Below are 16,100 nucleotides of genomic sequence, written 5' to 3'. Positions count from 1 at the left end.
GGGCCCTGGTGGGGGGGGGGGGGGAGCGGTGTGTCTCTCTAGCCCCCAGGGAATCCATCAGGCTGGATGGCAATGCGGAAGTGCAGAGGACTCCGTTCAGAACCCTGGTCTTAAAGGGTATCAGCACTGATACCCGTTATAAGTACTTTTAATTAACCAAAAGAAAACACCTTGTTACATAAGGCAAAAGCAAGAGTAAAAGTAATGATTAATGAGATTCCCTTTTAAAATATACGTTTGCATTCATTTTGTTAACAAGCACAATGTAATATTTACGGAGCGCCAAGCTTCTCTGATCCTTACCAGTCTTCCAAATTGATGCCCCTTGTGGATAAATACCTATACGGTATACACAGCAAGCATCACCCTTATTACTAATCTGTGAAAGGCCGTCACACAAACCAGTAGGTCATGTGTGCTTGCTCTTTCATTGTCTGCCTAACATGATAGGTGCTCACAGCTAAAGCAATTAGAGACAACTTTGGTCTGTAGGAGGGAATGATTTTTACCACAATGATGATGATAAAAATAGTAACAGGCCAGGGCGCCTGGCTGGCTCAGTCGGTTGAGCATTTGACTCTTGATTTCATCTCGGGGCGTGATCCCAGGGTCCTGAAGTGAGTCCCATGGCTGTGGAGCTTGCTTAAGATTCTCTCTCCTCTTTGAGGTGCCTGGGTGGCTCAGTTGGTTAAGCGTCTGACTTAGGCTCAGGTCATGATCTCACAGTTTGTGGGTTCGAGCCCCACGTCAGGCTCTGTGATGACCACTCAGAGCCTGGAGCCTGCTTCATTCTGTGTCTCCCTCTCTCTCTGTGTCCTTCCCACACTCATGCTCTGTCTCTCTTTCAAAAATAAACATTAAAAATAAGATTGTCTCTCTCCCTCTGCACCTCTCCTGCTCATTCGCTTTCTAAAATAAAAAAACAAATAAAAAACCCCTACAAAATAACAGTGCATCTTTACTCTTGATTACGTCCTTGTTTCTGGGCCAAGTTCTTTGTGTGCATTATGTCACTAAACCCTCACCACAGTCTTAGCAAATGGTACCTTTCCTGTTTCTCATTGTGAATCGTACCTATTTGGATGGGAAGACGGATGCACAAAGCATGTTAAGTAATTTGTCCAAAGTGCAAGTTAATTTTCCTAACATTTTCTGCTGCTGCCATAAGGAATATTCACAACTGATAAGAAGGCCTCCAGCACCCCCGGACACTAGCCCAGTTAGACTGCCCTAGGTGTTTGATGTCCGGAAGAGACTCAAAACCAAATCCTTCCAGCAGCAGCTAAGACATTATGTCAAAATCTTTTTGTTCCAACTCATGCTAGAGCTTTGAAGTTGCCAGAATTTGCTCTGACAATGCCAGGCTCTCAGAGACCTTGATGCACTGTAGCTTCTTTCTCCTCTTTGAGAGAAAGGAAGGAAATTCTACCGCAGAGATGGAATGTTTGCCCCACGTTCACACAGTGGACAGGAGGATGAGGGATCTGGGAAGAAATTGTACTGAACAGGTTTCCCACTCCTTAGTTCAATAACTTTTTCTGTGAGGCCATCCAGCCTCAAATAACTCATTCGTTAGCTGCTACCTTCTGCAAATATCCCCGGCTGGTCATTCTCTTTCACATCTCAGACAGGCGCTCCTTTGCCGCATGTAACTCAATGGCATGGAAGGTGGCATCCATATCTGTTCAGCGCCTCCCTGTCTTTCCATTTTCCGTAAAATGATCTCCACATTCTTTGCTGGCGCAAAGAAGATAGCGTAAAGTCATTTTCTTCTGTCCTGGTGTGTGGGTAAGTTAATCTAGCATCACAAACCCAGTCACAGAGTTAGGTGATCTGTGTGTAATGGGTTTAGGCGGTGAGTCTCCGGGGCTTAGCCTGTTCAGCATAAAAAAGGCCATAGAACTCTCCCTCTCCGTGAAATCCTCTTGCACACAATTCAGGAAATGTATAAGACAGTGAGAATACAGTCAAGCTGTAGGAATTTCTTTTTGAAGAAAACAATACCTCGCAGGGCCAAACTGTTGATTACCAACCTCTGGTCATGGTAAGAGAGTTTACCTTGCAGTCCTCAGATGTAAAACTCTGAAAGTCTGGGGGAGGGTCAGGTCATTTAATAGCATGTCAATATTAAATTACATCATAAATAATTAGAACTTCCTGCATATTTAATGGGAACTTTGTTGTATAAATTTGGAAATTATCCAAATAGAACAAGCGACTTCTGTTATTATTTAACCCTCTGGGTCCAGCTTATTGTGGGGATTTTGTTGCTGTTTTGAACTTTGGAACCCTTAGCAGAGAGTAAAGAGAAAGGCCTTAAACCAATTGACTTTTAGATGGTCATTTTCCCTTCTCTTTGTCAATTTTAAATGGATTAATGTTTTTCTTATGCAAATTAGATCACATAAAATCCAAAGCCATGACCCAAAGCAAAACATGTGAAATCACTCTTTACTTGGCAAACCTTCAACAGACTGAGCCAGCTTGATGATGATCCACTTTGACCAATCTTGCTGTTGCCAAAAGGGACACTTTTTCACATTTGCAATGTCTTTTAGATTGTTTCTAGTTCAGGGATATTTTTTCTATTTTTAAGTGTTTATTTCTTTATTTTGATAGAGAGAAATAGAGAGTGAGCAGGGGAGGGGCAGAAAGAGAGGGAGACAGAGAATCCCAAGCAGGCTCTGCACTGTCCACTGGGGAGCCCGACGTGGGGCTCAAACTCATGAACTGTGAGATCATGCCCTGAGCTGAAATCAAGAGTCAGACACTTAACTGACTGAGCTACCCAGGCACCCCCAGCCCAAGGATATTTTAGAGGCTTGTAACATTAACGTGAGCTGGTATTGGATCCAGACAGTAAGATTTGAGTTCCTAACGTAAGATACAATACAGTTAGTTATTATTACCCAAGAATAAAGGTCTTATCTACAATTCAAATCCTCCCCTATGTGGCCCCAATTTGTCTCACTAACTTCTTCACTAACTTCACTGCTCCTCTGCTGGAATCCCCCGGGCCATCCCCTATCTAGAGTCTTCTACCTGCAACCTTGATTTGATAGCTTTGTTCCATTGTCCCCTGCACTTCCTCGTTGGGCATGGACCCCATTTCTCTACCTCTTTCTGAGTATTCCCCAGCCTCTGAGCTGAGGTTAAGTTCTCTTTCCTTCTTGAAGCCTTTATTTCTCCATTTCAGCTGAATGTTGGTTTTTGTTTTTTGTTTTTTTTGGTTTTGGTGGGGGTTTTTTTGTAGTGACTGTTTACTGAGCTCCTACTGTCCTTCAGTTACTACGCTAGGAATTCAACACATTATCTCATTTAAGCCTTGAAAGACAGATACTATTTTCATATTAAATTTTTGTTTTGTATAAGTAACCTATTTATGTGTTCAAAAATCAAAATATTATAAAAAGCTTTGGGGCACCTGGGTGACTCAGTAGGTTAAGCATCCAACTCTTGATTTCAGCTCAGGCCACGCTCAAGTTTCTTGAGTTCGAGCCTCTTGTCGGGCTCGTCACTGACAGTGCAGAATCTGCTTGGGATTCTCTTTCTCTCTGTCCCTCCTCTGCTCTCTTTCTCTCAAAAATAAATTAAAAAACCTTTTTTTTTTAAAGCCTCAATTTTATCTCTGTTTCTGTCAATACTGTTTACCCACCTTCCACCAGAGCTAATCATTTTTAAGTTATTCTTTGCATCCCTCCCGTGGTTCTTTATGCAAAAGATCAGTAAATACAAATATATATTCCTAGTTTTTCCTTCCTAACTCTACATAATAGCACATAACAGTATATACACCATTCTTTTTTTCTAATTAAAAAATTTTTTTTCAACATTTATTCATTCTTGAGAGACAGAGAGAGACAGAGTGTGAATTGGGGAGGGGCAGAGAGAGAGGGGGACACAGAATCTGAAGCAGGCTCCAGGCTCTGAGCTGTCAGCACAGAGCCCCATGTGGGGCTCGAACTCACAGACCGTTAGATCATGACCCGAGCTGAAGTTGGAAGCTTAACCAACTGAGCCCCCACTATATACACCATTCTGCATTTACATCGCCCTCCCTCTCTTTCATTTCATGATGTGTCCTAGAGTACTTTTATCCTCCCCAGTTTTACTATGATAGAATTGCCATATAACATTGTACGAGTAGAAGGTGCAAAACATAACAATTACAATTAAATGGGTATATTGTGAAAAGATCCCCACAATAAGTTAAAATCTATCACCTCACATAACTATAATTTTTCTTCTTATGATGAGAACCCTCAATGTCTACTATCTTGGAAATTTTCAAATACACAAGCCAGGATTGTTCACCATAGTGGCCACTCTGTGTGTTACGTCCCCAGGACCTCTCTATCTAATAACTACAAGGTTGTGCTTTTGACCGCCTTCACCCAATTCCCCCTACCCCCAACCCCATCTCCAGTAACCCCCAACCTGTTCTCTGCTTCTATGAGTTCTGTTACCTAGATTCCACATACAAGTGAGATCATATAGCATTTGTTTTTCTGGGTCTGGTTGATTTCACTCAGCATGAAGGTCCATCCGTGTTGTCACAAACGGTAGAATCGGGAGTATCTTCCGTAGCAGCTATCTAGAGTGTCTTTTTTTTCTTTTCTCAGCGGCATACTATTCCATTGTGTGGATATAGTTCCTCGTAATGGACGCTCCGGTTATTTTCAATGTGTCATAGATAATGTTGCGACGAATGGGCCTTACATGCAGCATTTTACGTGAGTGCAAGAGCATCTGTAGGATAAGTTTTAAGACTGGAACCCCTGGATCCAAGGGCAAAATCACAATAAATTTTGATAAATGTCATCAAATGTTCTTCCCTGGAGGTTGTACCATTTTTTACTCTCACCATCAGTGTATGAAAGTGCATACACTGGGGACAGTGATAATTCTCCCCATTTTATGTATGAGGAAACTGAGGCATAGAAAATACAAGATCACGTAGCTCAGATTCAGGTGAGGACTCAAACTTGTGCCCTGCTGCATCCTACTCACTCAGTATTTATCACATACTTATCTGTATTGTTACTTACATTTTATGTAGAGGTAGGTCTGATCCTTCTAAAGTTTTATGAACATAAGTCCTTATGTTTAGAGTCTCTCTGGTAAACAGAAATTGGGGCAATTAAGTCAATTCCAGGTGAGAGTGAGGGAAAATGGAAATGTGGTAGGAAAAGTCGGGAAACAAATGCAAGGTCACAGCTGGTCACACAACAGGTGCTCCTGCTTGGCCCCGAGGTCACACAACAGGTGCTCCTGTTCCGTCACCAGGGACGTCTCCAGATAAGATTTACCGAAAACTCATGCCACTGGGTGGAGGGAAGGAGAAGGAAATCTGTTGAGCTCTTCTTCCATGTCCTTCTCACATTCATGGGGGAAACACGTCCTGCATTCTTGGGTTAGGTCACCTGGCCGTCTCAGCACACGCTGGGCGGTGACCTGGCCGTCTCAGCACATGCTGGGCGGTGAGGTCCTAAGCTGTGCAGGGCCCAGGAACAGTGGGAGGAGCACCAAATACGTTGCCGTGGTAGCCGAGTGTCCTAGAGACAGGTGAAGAAGCCAAGGGATCCTGAGGAGGTCCATAGATGTGTTTAAATCTAGGCATTTTCTTATACCTTTTTGTTTAATTTTTAAATGTTTATTTTTGAGAAAGAGAGAGAGACAGAGCGTGAGCATGGGAGGGGCAGAGAGAGGGAGAGAGAGGGAGACAGAATCTGAAGCAGGCTCCAGGCTCTGAGCTGTCAGCACAGAGCCTGATGCGGGGCTCAAACCCATGAACCGTGAGATCATGACCTCAGCTGAAATCAGACGCCTAACTAAACAGATTAAGCCACCCAAGCGCCCCTCTTATACCTCTTTAAAAAAATGTTTGTTTTTGAGAGACAGAGAGAGAGAGAAAGAGACAGCGCGCACACCTGAGCTCGAGTCAGGGAGGGGCAGAGAGAGAGGGCCACAGAGGCTCTGAAGGGGGCTCTGCTCTGGCAACGGAGAGCCCGCCGGGGAGCTTGAACTCAGGAACCTAACTCAGGAACTGTGAGATTGTGACCCGAGCCAAAGTCGGATGCTTAACTGAGCCACCCAGGCACCCCTTTTTTATACCTCTTTAATCTAGTGCCTTACACCTAAAAGGTGCTCAATAGACGTTTTTTAATTGACACAATCATTTGAAGTGATAGCAATAATAATAAATATTCTTATTGTGGGGATACATTAATGTGCGGTAATTAAGAGTCCAGCCTCTATCTAGAACCGGACTACCTGGGTCTAAACACAAGGTCTACACTAACTAGGTGTGTGATCCTGGTCAGGACACATCACGTTGCTCGGCCTCAAGTTCTCTCATTTGTAACACAGGACTAATGCTTAAAATAATACTTGGCATAACAAGCACTAACTATTATTATTATAATAGCTAAATTTTATTCAGTGTTTGCTTTTGCCATCTAGTATTTCACAGGCATTAGCTCAATTAATCTTCCTATGGAAAGAAGCCGTATTATCAACCCTCAGTCGGGTGTTAGTATCATCCCTATTTCACAAATGACCAGCAAAAACAAGACTCCCAAGAGTTTAAATAACTTGACCAAGTCAAATGAGGTAGAGTCAGAATTTGATATAGGTCTGCTTGGCTCTACTTAGTCTATCATGTTATTCTTGGAGAACCAGCTTTAGTATCTATTTTGTATTATAAAAGCACCCAATTCAGGCCTAATATTCATTGAATGTACATCCATGGCACTTAAGCATCTATCAACCTTCCCACCCAGTCATTGTGGACTCGGGCACTGGGCTCGTGGTATTTCTTTGAACATTTCTCTCGGGCTCTTCAATGTCTGCCCATGTCTCCAGCTCTGATCCCATAAAGTATAATGACCTGAGGTCTCTGAACCATTTCCTCCACCAGCATCCCGTAGCGTGCTAGATCTATAATCATTACCGTCATTGTTGCGCTTCGGAAATGGTGAGTAATCATAACCAAAGACCTCTTGTCTTTTTTACTCCTCAATCTTGTAACAACCTCACGGAAATCTCCTTTTCTTTTGTCTGACCTTTTATTCCATCTATCATTCTTTTCCAGGTGACACCTTGGATCCTGTGATTGATGATTTAAATTACTTTCTTACGACTACCGTGTATTTTTCTCCTTCTTGCACATCCCCCAGTGAAGCTGCAAACTTGAATCAGTGTTATGCTTCTCCCCTTACATCTGAATGGTTAAATTTTGATAGAGGAAATCAAACAATCATGCAGATGCCTCCCCTACAAATTCATGATCCCCAACCTTAGCCAGGCTCTCAGCATCACTCATTACTCCGGGGATTGATTTTCAACTTTTAGTTTTCAACTCTCATTTTTCCTAATGGTTATTCCAAACCCTTACCACCTTACTCAAGCATCTTTTTCATGTGTCACACTTGAAGTCAGTCAACAACCTTTCCGTCCAAATTCATCAAGATAATCAAGGGCTTTAGTTATCAGAGTTTTAGAAATTGACCCTTGGCTACAACTTTATAGGGTTCCATATTCTTTCTGAGGGAATATTTTTGTGACATAAATATACTCTATACTCATGACTTTCAAATCTATATGTCCAGCTTGGACTTATCAATCTGTGGACACCTGTACTTGGAGGTTCCACAGGGACCTCAAATTCAAAAGGCTCAAATTGAACACATCATTGTTTCCCTAAAACCTATATCTCCTGCTGGGCATTATTTTCTCCCAGGTACTATGGGGGTAGGGAGCATGACTATCATCCACTCAAGCTAGAAGGCTGTTGTCATCCTTGAGTCCCCTGTCTTCTTCACTTTCCACATGAAGTCAGTTTCCAAGTCCTGCCAAATTTTCCTCTTGTTTCTGGACTCTCTCCTCTCTTCTCTGCTCTTGCTTTACTACTGTCCTTGATGCAACTGGAGCAGTTCAGTCTCTTGCTCCAACTAGACTGTCTAGACAGCTTCTGAAGCTTCCAAATTTTTTGATCTCAGACTTGGCTCCCTCAGTCCATCCTCATCACTGATGCTAGGTGATGTTTCTAAAGACAAATCTGACCATATTACACTCCCATGTAAAACCCTGCATTGATTCTCCATTGCCTATAGGATAAAGTACCAGCTTCTTGGTATGATTTGTGATTTGACTTTGGGTTCATTCTGCAGTGCCTTCATTTACCAATCCTCACCTAGCCCCTTACACTTCAACCACAAAGAAGAGCTTATGGGGCACCTGGGTGGCTCAACTGGTTAGGTGTCCAACTTTGGCTCAGGTCGTTATCTCCTGGTTCATGAGTTTGAGCCCTGCATCAGGCTCTCTGCTGTCAGCAGAGTCCACTTTGGATCCTCTGTCCCCCTCTCTCTCTGCTCCTTGCCCACTCACACACTCTCAAAAAAAAAAAAAAAAAAAAAAAAAGGAGAAGAGCTTGAAGATCCAGTGGGCTGCCTTGTTTCTCACCTCTATGCCTTTATTCATAATGTCCCTTCTGCCAAACTGCCCTTCCACTCCTTGACCTTTACCTGGCCAACTCCTACTATCCTTTAAGACTTAGTTCATGAGTCACTTCTTTTAGGAAGCCTTTCTTGACAAGCCACCCTCCCCTTCCCCCAAACTCCAGGCACTGTTAGCACCACTGCCCTGTGCTTCCACAGCTCCTTGTTCATTATACTGAAGACATGTCCGTGTACTTACCCATTTATGCACCTGGATCACAATTAGATTGTGAGCTCTTTGGGGACTAGGTCATAATTCTCCATGTACCTGTTTGCCTAGCAGCAGCATAGAGTAGGTGCTTACTAAGTATTTTTTTAAATTTTTTCTTTTTCTTTCCTTCCTTCTTTCTTTCTTTCTTTCTTTGTTTTTTTTTTATTTGAGAGAGAGACAGAGAGAGAGAGACAGAGAGTGTGGGAGAGGGGCAGAGGAAGAGAGAGGGAGAAATCTTTAGCCCGATGTAGGGCTCCATCCCTTGATCAGATCATGACTTGAAATGAAATCAAGAGTCAGATGCTCTGGGTGCTTGGGTGGCTCAGCTGGTTACGTGTGTGGTTCAAGTGTGGGTTAGAGCCCAGCATTGGGCTCCGCCTGACACTCAGAGCCTGCTTGGGATTCTCTCTCCCTGCCTCCTCTGCCCCTCCCCCATTCTCTCTGTCCCTCTCCCTTGCTCTCTCTCACAATAAATAAATAAATAAAATGTTTAAAAAAAGAGTTGGATGGTCAACCGACTGAGCTACGCTGGTGCCCCTTGATTTGTTTTGTTTTGTTTTTAGTATTTTTAAGTTTTTTAAAAATTTATTTTCAGAGAGAGAGAGAGAGAGAGAGAGAGAGAGAGAGAGAGAAAGACTGAGAATGGGAGACAGGGAGTCCTCAGCAGGCTCTGAGCTGTCAGTGCAGAGCCCAACCCAGGGCTCATACCCATGAGCTGCAAGATCATGACTTGAGCCCAAGCTGGATGCTTAACTGACTGAGCCACCCAGGTGCCCCTGTTTTTTTTTTTTTTTGTTTGTTTGTTTGTTTTGTTTTTTTTTTAAGCATTTTTAAAGCAAATGCTGAACAAATAAATGATTCATTGGTGAAATCCTTTTTTCATTTCTCTTTCTTTCTTTCTTTCTTTCTTTTTTTTTGAGAGAGAAAGAGAGAGAGAGACAGACAGAGAGAGAGAGAGAGAGAAAGAGAATCTCAAGCAGGGTCCATGCTCAGTACAGAGCTGACGTGGGGCTCAATCCCATGACCCCGGGATCATGATCTGAGTTGAAATCAAGAGTTGGAAGGTCAACCAACTGAGCCATCCAGATGCCCCTATGAAATACTATTTTATATCTGAAATGATTTCTCCACTTTATGAACAAGGCAGAAAAAGTAATCATTATCAATAAACATCATCATGATTATTTCTCAGCCTGATTATGAGGAATAATAGGTACAGTGATATTCAAATGTCACTGTGAGATTGGGGGTTCCCAGAGTCATATGGGCTCCAAGAGAGGAACCTGTAAGCGTCTCTAGTATAACTGCAGTGGTGGGGGATGGCTAGGATTCTTAACGAGTGTCACAAGAAACCTGCAAGACTTCCATTCTATTCAGACAGAACTCTCTCAGTGTTTATAAGATTTATATGCTGAATGAAAAATCATTTACTATACCTTAAGTTAATAACATACCGATTTGTGATTTGACCTAAACCTTGGGACAATGGAACACAAACTAGAGTCACAGCTTCTTTTTTGCCTCCTATCCTGACTTTCATAGGATCTAATGCTTTCACAAAGATCCTGGACATAGCAAAAGCAGAAAGTTAAACTGTTTGAACCCTATCACTTTCAAAGCATTTCTTTGTGAAATTCAAGTAAGAAGGTAAGGGAGACTGGCATATTTCTCCTGAAATTCACTATTGAATGTTGTGTGTGTGTGTGTGTGTGTGTGTGTGTGTGTGTTCAGAGATTTTGTTTTATTTATTTATTTTTATGTTTATTTTTGAGAGAGAGCATGAGTGACAGAGTGTGAGTAGGGGAGGGGCAGAGAGAGAAGGAGACACAGAATCAGAAGCAGGTTCCAGGCTCTGGGCTGTCAGCACAGAGCCAGGCGCGGGGCTTGAACCCATTAACCGCCATCATGACATCCTGACCTGAGCCGAAGCTGGACGCTTGACAGACTGAGCCACCTAGGCACCCCTAAAGATTTTAAGTAATCTCTACACCCACGCAACATGCGCTCAAACCCACAACCTGGAGATCAAGAGTCACTCACTCTACCAACTGAGCCAGCCAGTCATCCCAGTACTGAATGTTTTTGAACTTTCACTAGACTCCTTTGTAGTTAAACTATTAACAAGTAATGACAGTGGTTAAAAAAAAAAGAAAGAAAGAAAGAAAGAAAAGAAAAGAACTGCTAGTAATAGAAGTCACAGCTCTCAAATGCCCAGTGAATGTCAGGTGCTTTTCACCAAGTATCATACTTAGGCTTCACAACAACCTTTAAATAGAATTTATTTTTCCCCTTTTCATGTTTAACAACTTAAGTTCAGTGAGATCAAATAACTCGAGGCAGGTCCAAAGGACGAGGTGGGAAGACTCTGGGACCAAAGACCAGGTTAGTTTCACCAGGTGACACTGAGCCTCTCCTAGTCTCTTGAGTGTTGCTACCTGCTTGCGTGTATATGAATGCACGGCGGGATGCAGCTGCTTAAGAAAGGACGCACAGAAAGTGCTGAAAAGGCTCAGTAGCCTTAAGCGGCGGAAAGCTGGAATCCGAAGGCAGAGCCCAGGTAGGAGCCAAAAGAAGGGTCGGACTCATTGCCTCCACACACAACTTAGGTAAAGGAGCGAGGGGCGGGACCTGGGCGGGCAAACAGGGGAGCGTGGAGACCATTTGTGGACGGGCCAGAAATGCCGCCTCTCCCGGGGAAGCAAGGTGAGGGGAAAGTGAGTGCAGGCATCTTGGAGTCTCCGTGAGTTGCTGAGGCCGCTCAGCCTCACTGTCCTAAACCAAAGCAGAGACCGTACTCAACTCTCCTGGGGACGCTTTCCCGTAGAGCAAGCAGGAAGGGGACGAGGAGAAGCTCCTGGACGGAGCGCCCCCCCCCCCCCCCGCGGGTGGGGCGGGCCCCCCCCCCCCGCCGCTGATCTGGCAGGCTGCGCGCGCACCCTCCGGCAGGGCGCGGGCCGGCGGGGCGCTGCGGCCTCTGCGGCCCGGTTCCCTCCTCCCGCTCCTCGCGTGCTGCTCGCTGGCCCCGAGCCCGCCGGTTACGCGCCCGCGCGCCTGAGCGGAGAGGAGCGCGGCCGCGGGGACGCGCCCCGGTGGCTCCGCCCCCCCCCAAGCTCCCCTCCCCTGAGTCCCGGGTGCCCGGCTCGCGCGGCTCGGTGCGAGGAGAGCGGGGACCCCGCGCTAGCCAGCCCGCCCGCCCCTGCGTCCCCGCCCCGGCGTGCGAGGCGCCGCGCCCTCCTGCTGCCCTGCTCTGTGCATGGAGGGGCCCGTTCGGATCGCAGCCGCCGCCGCCGTAGCCGCCGCCAGCGCGCGGGGGATGACCTGGGGGTGGTTTTCGGAGCCGGCTGCCGCGCAGGAGGTCCGGGGACTGAGTCTGCCCCGCTGAGAGGTGCGGGGGTGGGCCCGCCGCAGGATCGGAGGGAGGGGTGGTCCGGGGACCCCGGGTTTGGGGGCCACGCGGCTTGGGAGCGGGAGGTCCGCGGGAGGGCAGGTCGGTGCGCCCCGCAAGGCGTGGGGATCCCGGACTGCGTGCGGGTTCTGGGGAGGGCAGCTGACGGATGCCCACCGGGGAGCTGCGGCGTTCCGCGTCCTCGGGGACGCTGAGCCACCTCGTGGGAGGAGGCGGGGTGAGGTGTCAGTAATACGATTAAATCTCTTTGACAATGATCCACTGGGGCAGGTGAGCTCCAGCGTAGCCGGGAGTCAGGGGCGCCAGCACGTTTTCCCAAGGGAGCGGAGCGGGGTCCCTCGCCTCTCTCAACCTCCATCCCGCAGAGCCCCCGCGAGAGACAGTGATTTATGTGTAGGGAGAAGCAAGAGAAATTTCCTGCACAATGTATCTTTCTCTTGCCTTCCCAGGCTCAGTGACTTCCCAGCCCCAGGGAGTGTATTTTTCCTTCTTCTCTGTAAAGCTTTCTGTGGATTGCATTATCATTTGCTAAATACATTACAGCTCGCTATTTATCTCGGTCTGCAGCTTCCAGACCTTTGTTGCTTTCTCTCCACATCTAGGGATTTCAGTAATAAATCACTGAGGGGGTTAGATAGACTCCCTTGCCCTTGCCTTCATTGTTCTCCCTAACCCCACCAAATCAGGTGGAAGGCTCTCCAAAAGGAGTTCTTCTCCAGAATGCCTGCCTTTCCTGGTGAGGACTACAGAGGGTGGCAGGTGCCTTAAGGGCCGGCTGCTTTCCACTTTAGATCTAGAATTTAGAGAACATCATAACAGAAAGTCAGCCTCTGTGTCCTAAATCAAACACCTTGAGAAACAGAAAGTTGAACTAAAAGCTAACATGAGATTATTCTCAGGCCAGTGGCCAGCAAAAATGAAAGAGGCCAATTCTGTTTCCATGCCTCACTGGTACCATTGCCCTCAGACTCCCAGCTAACACCTGGTGTCCCTAAAGGGCAGTGTCACAGAGGGACAAGGTGGGAGGGGACCTGGGAAATAAATGGGTTTATTCTCAGTGTAATTCTAAGCATTTTATTACATTTTATAGCTCATTTTTTGAAAAGGAGTCTATTTTAGCTGAAAATGGGAGGGGGAATGTAGTTCAACTTTTAGGACAAGATGAAAGAAAAAAATTCTGGAAATTTTAAATTAGTGCTTAACTAGAAAGCATTCTTAGGAACCCAGAGAGGCACCAAATACTGTAGTTTCTGTTATACACATGTTGAAATAAACTGCCTCATACTTTAAGTTATATGAGAAGGATGGAGAAAACCTGTTTCATTTTGTAAAGACGTGCCCTGGGTGTGTGCTTGGCAGTGGGTAGAGCAGAAACATTTATATTTCTATAAAAAACACACAAGTGTATATTGTTTAACTTTCATGCAAAAACTCAGATATAGTATTTGGAAATCTGTCTTTGTTTGAATAGTTTAGTCAACCAGGAAAATCAGTTACTAGAAGTACTGTGCTATTGTTTGTGTAGTAACTCACTTGGGATGCTTTGATTGATTGCTATGGTTCTCATCAACCTCCTCTTCTGTGGAAAGTACTTAAACAGCTCTGACTCTCAAGCCGGGAAGTACAAAGAACCCTTAGGACTTGGAACATACTGATCTAGCTTGTGTAGGTTGGCTTCTAAAATCAGTCTTATCCTTTGCCTTCTTTGCAAGTGAGGAATTAAGTTCACTTCAAGATAGGATTCCCCCGCCCCCTGTCAGCAAGGTATATATAGATGGAGGCTTTGTGTGGAAACTTTTGTCATAGGGCTTTGCTCTAAAGCGGTCAGGTAAAATTAGTTGACCAGGTCTTCTGCTTTTCTCTTTTCCGCTTTGCCCTTATGCTCTCATAACTTTCTAGACGATTTCATCTATGGGTTTGTCAAAATATAAGTTGAAGTAAAAGTTTTCTTCTCTAGGAAGGTTTCTTTTGCGAAAACTTAGACTAAAAACTGGTGATTGTGTCCAGGTATATCCTGGGAAAATGATTTCAGGAATTAAACATTATCTTAGGGAAATTAGGCTGGGATAGGAACTTAAAAATAACTAATTGAAAAATTGGTTGTTTATAACATGTAATTACATTAGCTATGGCCTTGTAATTAGCATTTGTACTTTGCAGAAGGAAAAATAAGACAGCACATCACAAGAGCAGAGGAGTTGTCTCCAAGGTAGTCTTTCTTTAAGATATATGGTCTTGGGGCGCCTGGGTGGCGCAGTCGGTTAAGCGTCCGACTTCAGCCAGGTCACGATCTCGCGGTCCGGGAGTTCGAGCCCCGCGTCAGGCTCTGGGCTGATGGCTCAGAGCCTGGAGCCTGTTTCCGATTCTGTGTCTCCCTCTCTCTCTGCCCCTCGCCCGTTCATGCTCTGTCTCTCTCTGTCCCAAAAATAAATAAAACGTTGAAAAAAAAAAAGATATATGGTCTTACTACTTAATAGGAACTAATTAGATTAGAAAGAGAATTTGGAGTCTGGTTGCTAAATAGATTGCTTTGAAGGACTTGATTTTATGGTGATTTTCAGTTAGTGCTTTTTTTTTTTCCCAAGAAGTTTTGTTAATTGGATTAGATAATGTTTTATTGTTTTTATTCAGGATTTTATATTGTATGTAAATATCCTATTTATTTATAAACATTCCACTTACACATTTTTGTCGTGTATATGGTATTAATTCACTTTTAAGAGGCTGACAAGGAGGGCTTTGATTCTTCTCAATTAAAGTTCAAAGATGGTATATGGAATATACTTAATGTCACTTTAAAAATATTGGATTACAATTAAGTGAAAAACTGGTTTGTTGTTGTTTTTTTTTTAATCCTTCAAGTTTTCCGTCATTGTTTGTGCTCTTTCCCCCATTGTCAGGCTTAAAACATACAGTATCATTGTCATCTGTCCCCTGAATAATGGTCCTGAGGTGATATTATTAATGTGGCTTTTTAAAATCAAACTAATTATACTTGCCTAAAAGAGCCACATGTGTGTGATTCTAGCTGCCTGGTGCCTTTTGAGAGCCCTGGAGACAAGCTAGTGAATAGAGCTGAAAATTCATTCTGTATTTGATTAAATGGAACAGACTCGCTGCTCCTTACCCCAGCAGGGGCTATGAGATCTCTTGATCCCCGAAGCGGCTCCAAGACCCTGGGAATAACATTAGCGAGCACCTGAGGAATTTCTGCCCTGCAGTGCCTTTTTTGTGTGTGTGTGTGTGTGTGTGTGTGTGTGTGTGTGTGTGTAGAGGGATTGGAGCTGAGTGGTGATGGGGCGGTGGAGGGAGGGGGCGGAGAGAGGCTACATTAGAAGACTCCATATGTTAGCAGATCTAAAATCAAGGCATGACTTAACAGCTTATCTTATAAGAGAAAACAGCCCAACCCGAAGGCAGATTGCTAGTCAGGACTCTCTTACGAGCAGGACTGTGGTGATGTGTTTTTAGCACTGAACTGAACGCCACTGTTAAGTACAAAAAGTCACTTCTCTGCTCTCCCTCTGAAGCACAAGCATCTACACGTTGAAGACTTGGTAAGTTTTCTCTGAATGATCTTTTGATAAATATATAAAATTGTGTTACAGTTTGGTCTTGCTGGTAAGGGCTGATGTATTGTTCTAATAACTTTTTAAACTGAGGGCAAAATCAGACGTTTATGTGAAGCACATTGCTTTGCAGAGATGAAATGCTTGTTTGAATAGGCATATTTCACTTTTCTCTTTTGTTTTTATACGATTTCATTGCATTCTTGTTGCATTATTGAAGGATTTAAATTCATTTAGGGTATATGTCTCTTTCCTGGTGTCTTATTGAGAGGTCTGATCTTTAGTATTTTTTAAGGCATTGCTTTGCAGACTTTGCTTGCAGCCACAAGTAAATGAAAATATATCTACCAAAAACATTCTATAAAGTCTTTGGAGCAACATTTTTGAGAAACATGAGTGTGTCCTCCTCCCTAGCC

At 44.4% G+C, this 16,100-nt stretch overlaps 1 protein-coding gene and 1 non-coding gene across 3 annotated transcripts in view; both read left to right on the top strand.

The window, feature by feature from the left end:
• The first annotated feature begins 669 nt into the window (after nt 1-669).
• Nucleotides 670-754, top strand: TRNAL-UAG (transfer RNA leucine (anticodon UAG)). Its single transcript has one exon. It is a non-coding gene; the product is annotated as a tRNA-Leu (tRNA).
• An 11,233-nt stretch (nt 755-11,987) lies between these two features.
• Nucleotides 11,988-16,100, top strand: part of CDON (cell adhesion associated, oncogene regulated) — a 101,605-nt gene continuing 97,492 nt past the window's right edge. The window contains exon 1 of one of the 2 annotated variants that reach the window (XM_040483469.1): nt 11,988-12,094. The gene's annotated coding sequence lies outside the window, so the exon portion shown is untranslated. Of the gene's footprint in view, nt 12,095-15,445; nt 15,673-16,100 lie in introns of those variants that run through there. The other variant, XM_040483468.1, reaches the window with a different exon arrangement.

The sequence above is a fragment of the Herpailurus yagouaroundi genome, unplaced genomic scaffold (assembly GCF_014898765.1).
Source record: "Herpailurus yagouaroundi ecotype Mexico unplaced genomic scaffold, PumYag 161, whole genome shotgun sequence".
Lineage (NCBI taxonomy): Eukaryota > Metazoa > Chordata > Mammalia > Carnivora > Felidae > Herpailurus > Herpailurus yagouaroundi.
The sequence above is the reverse complement of the archived record's forward strand: the minus strand, read 5'-3'. Positions and strand labels throughout refer to the sequence as shown.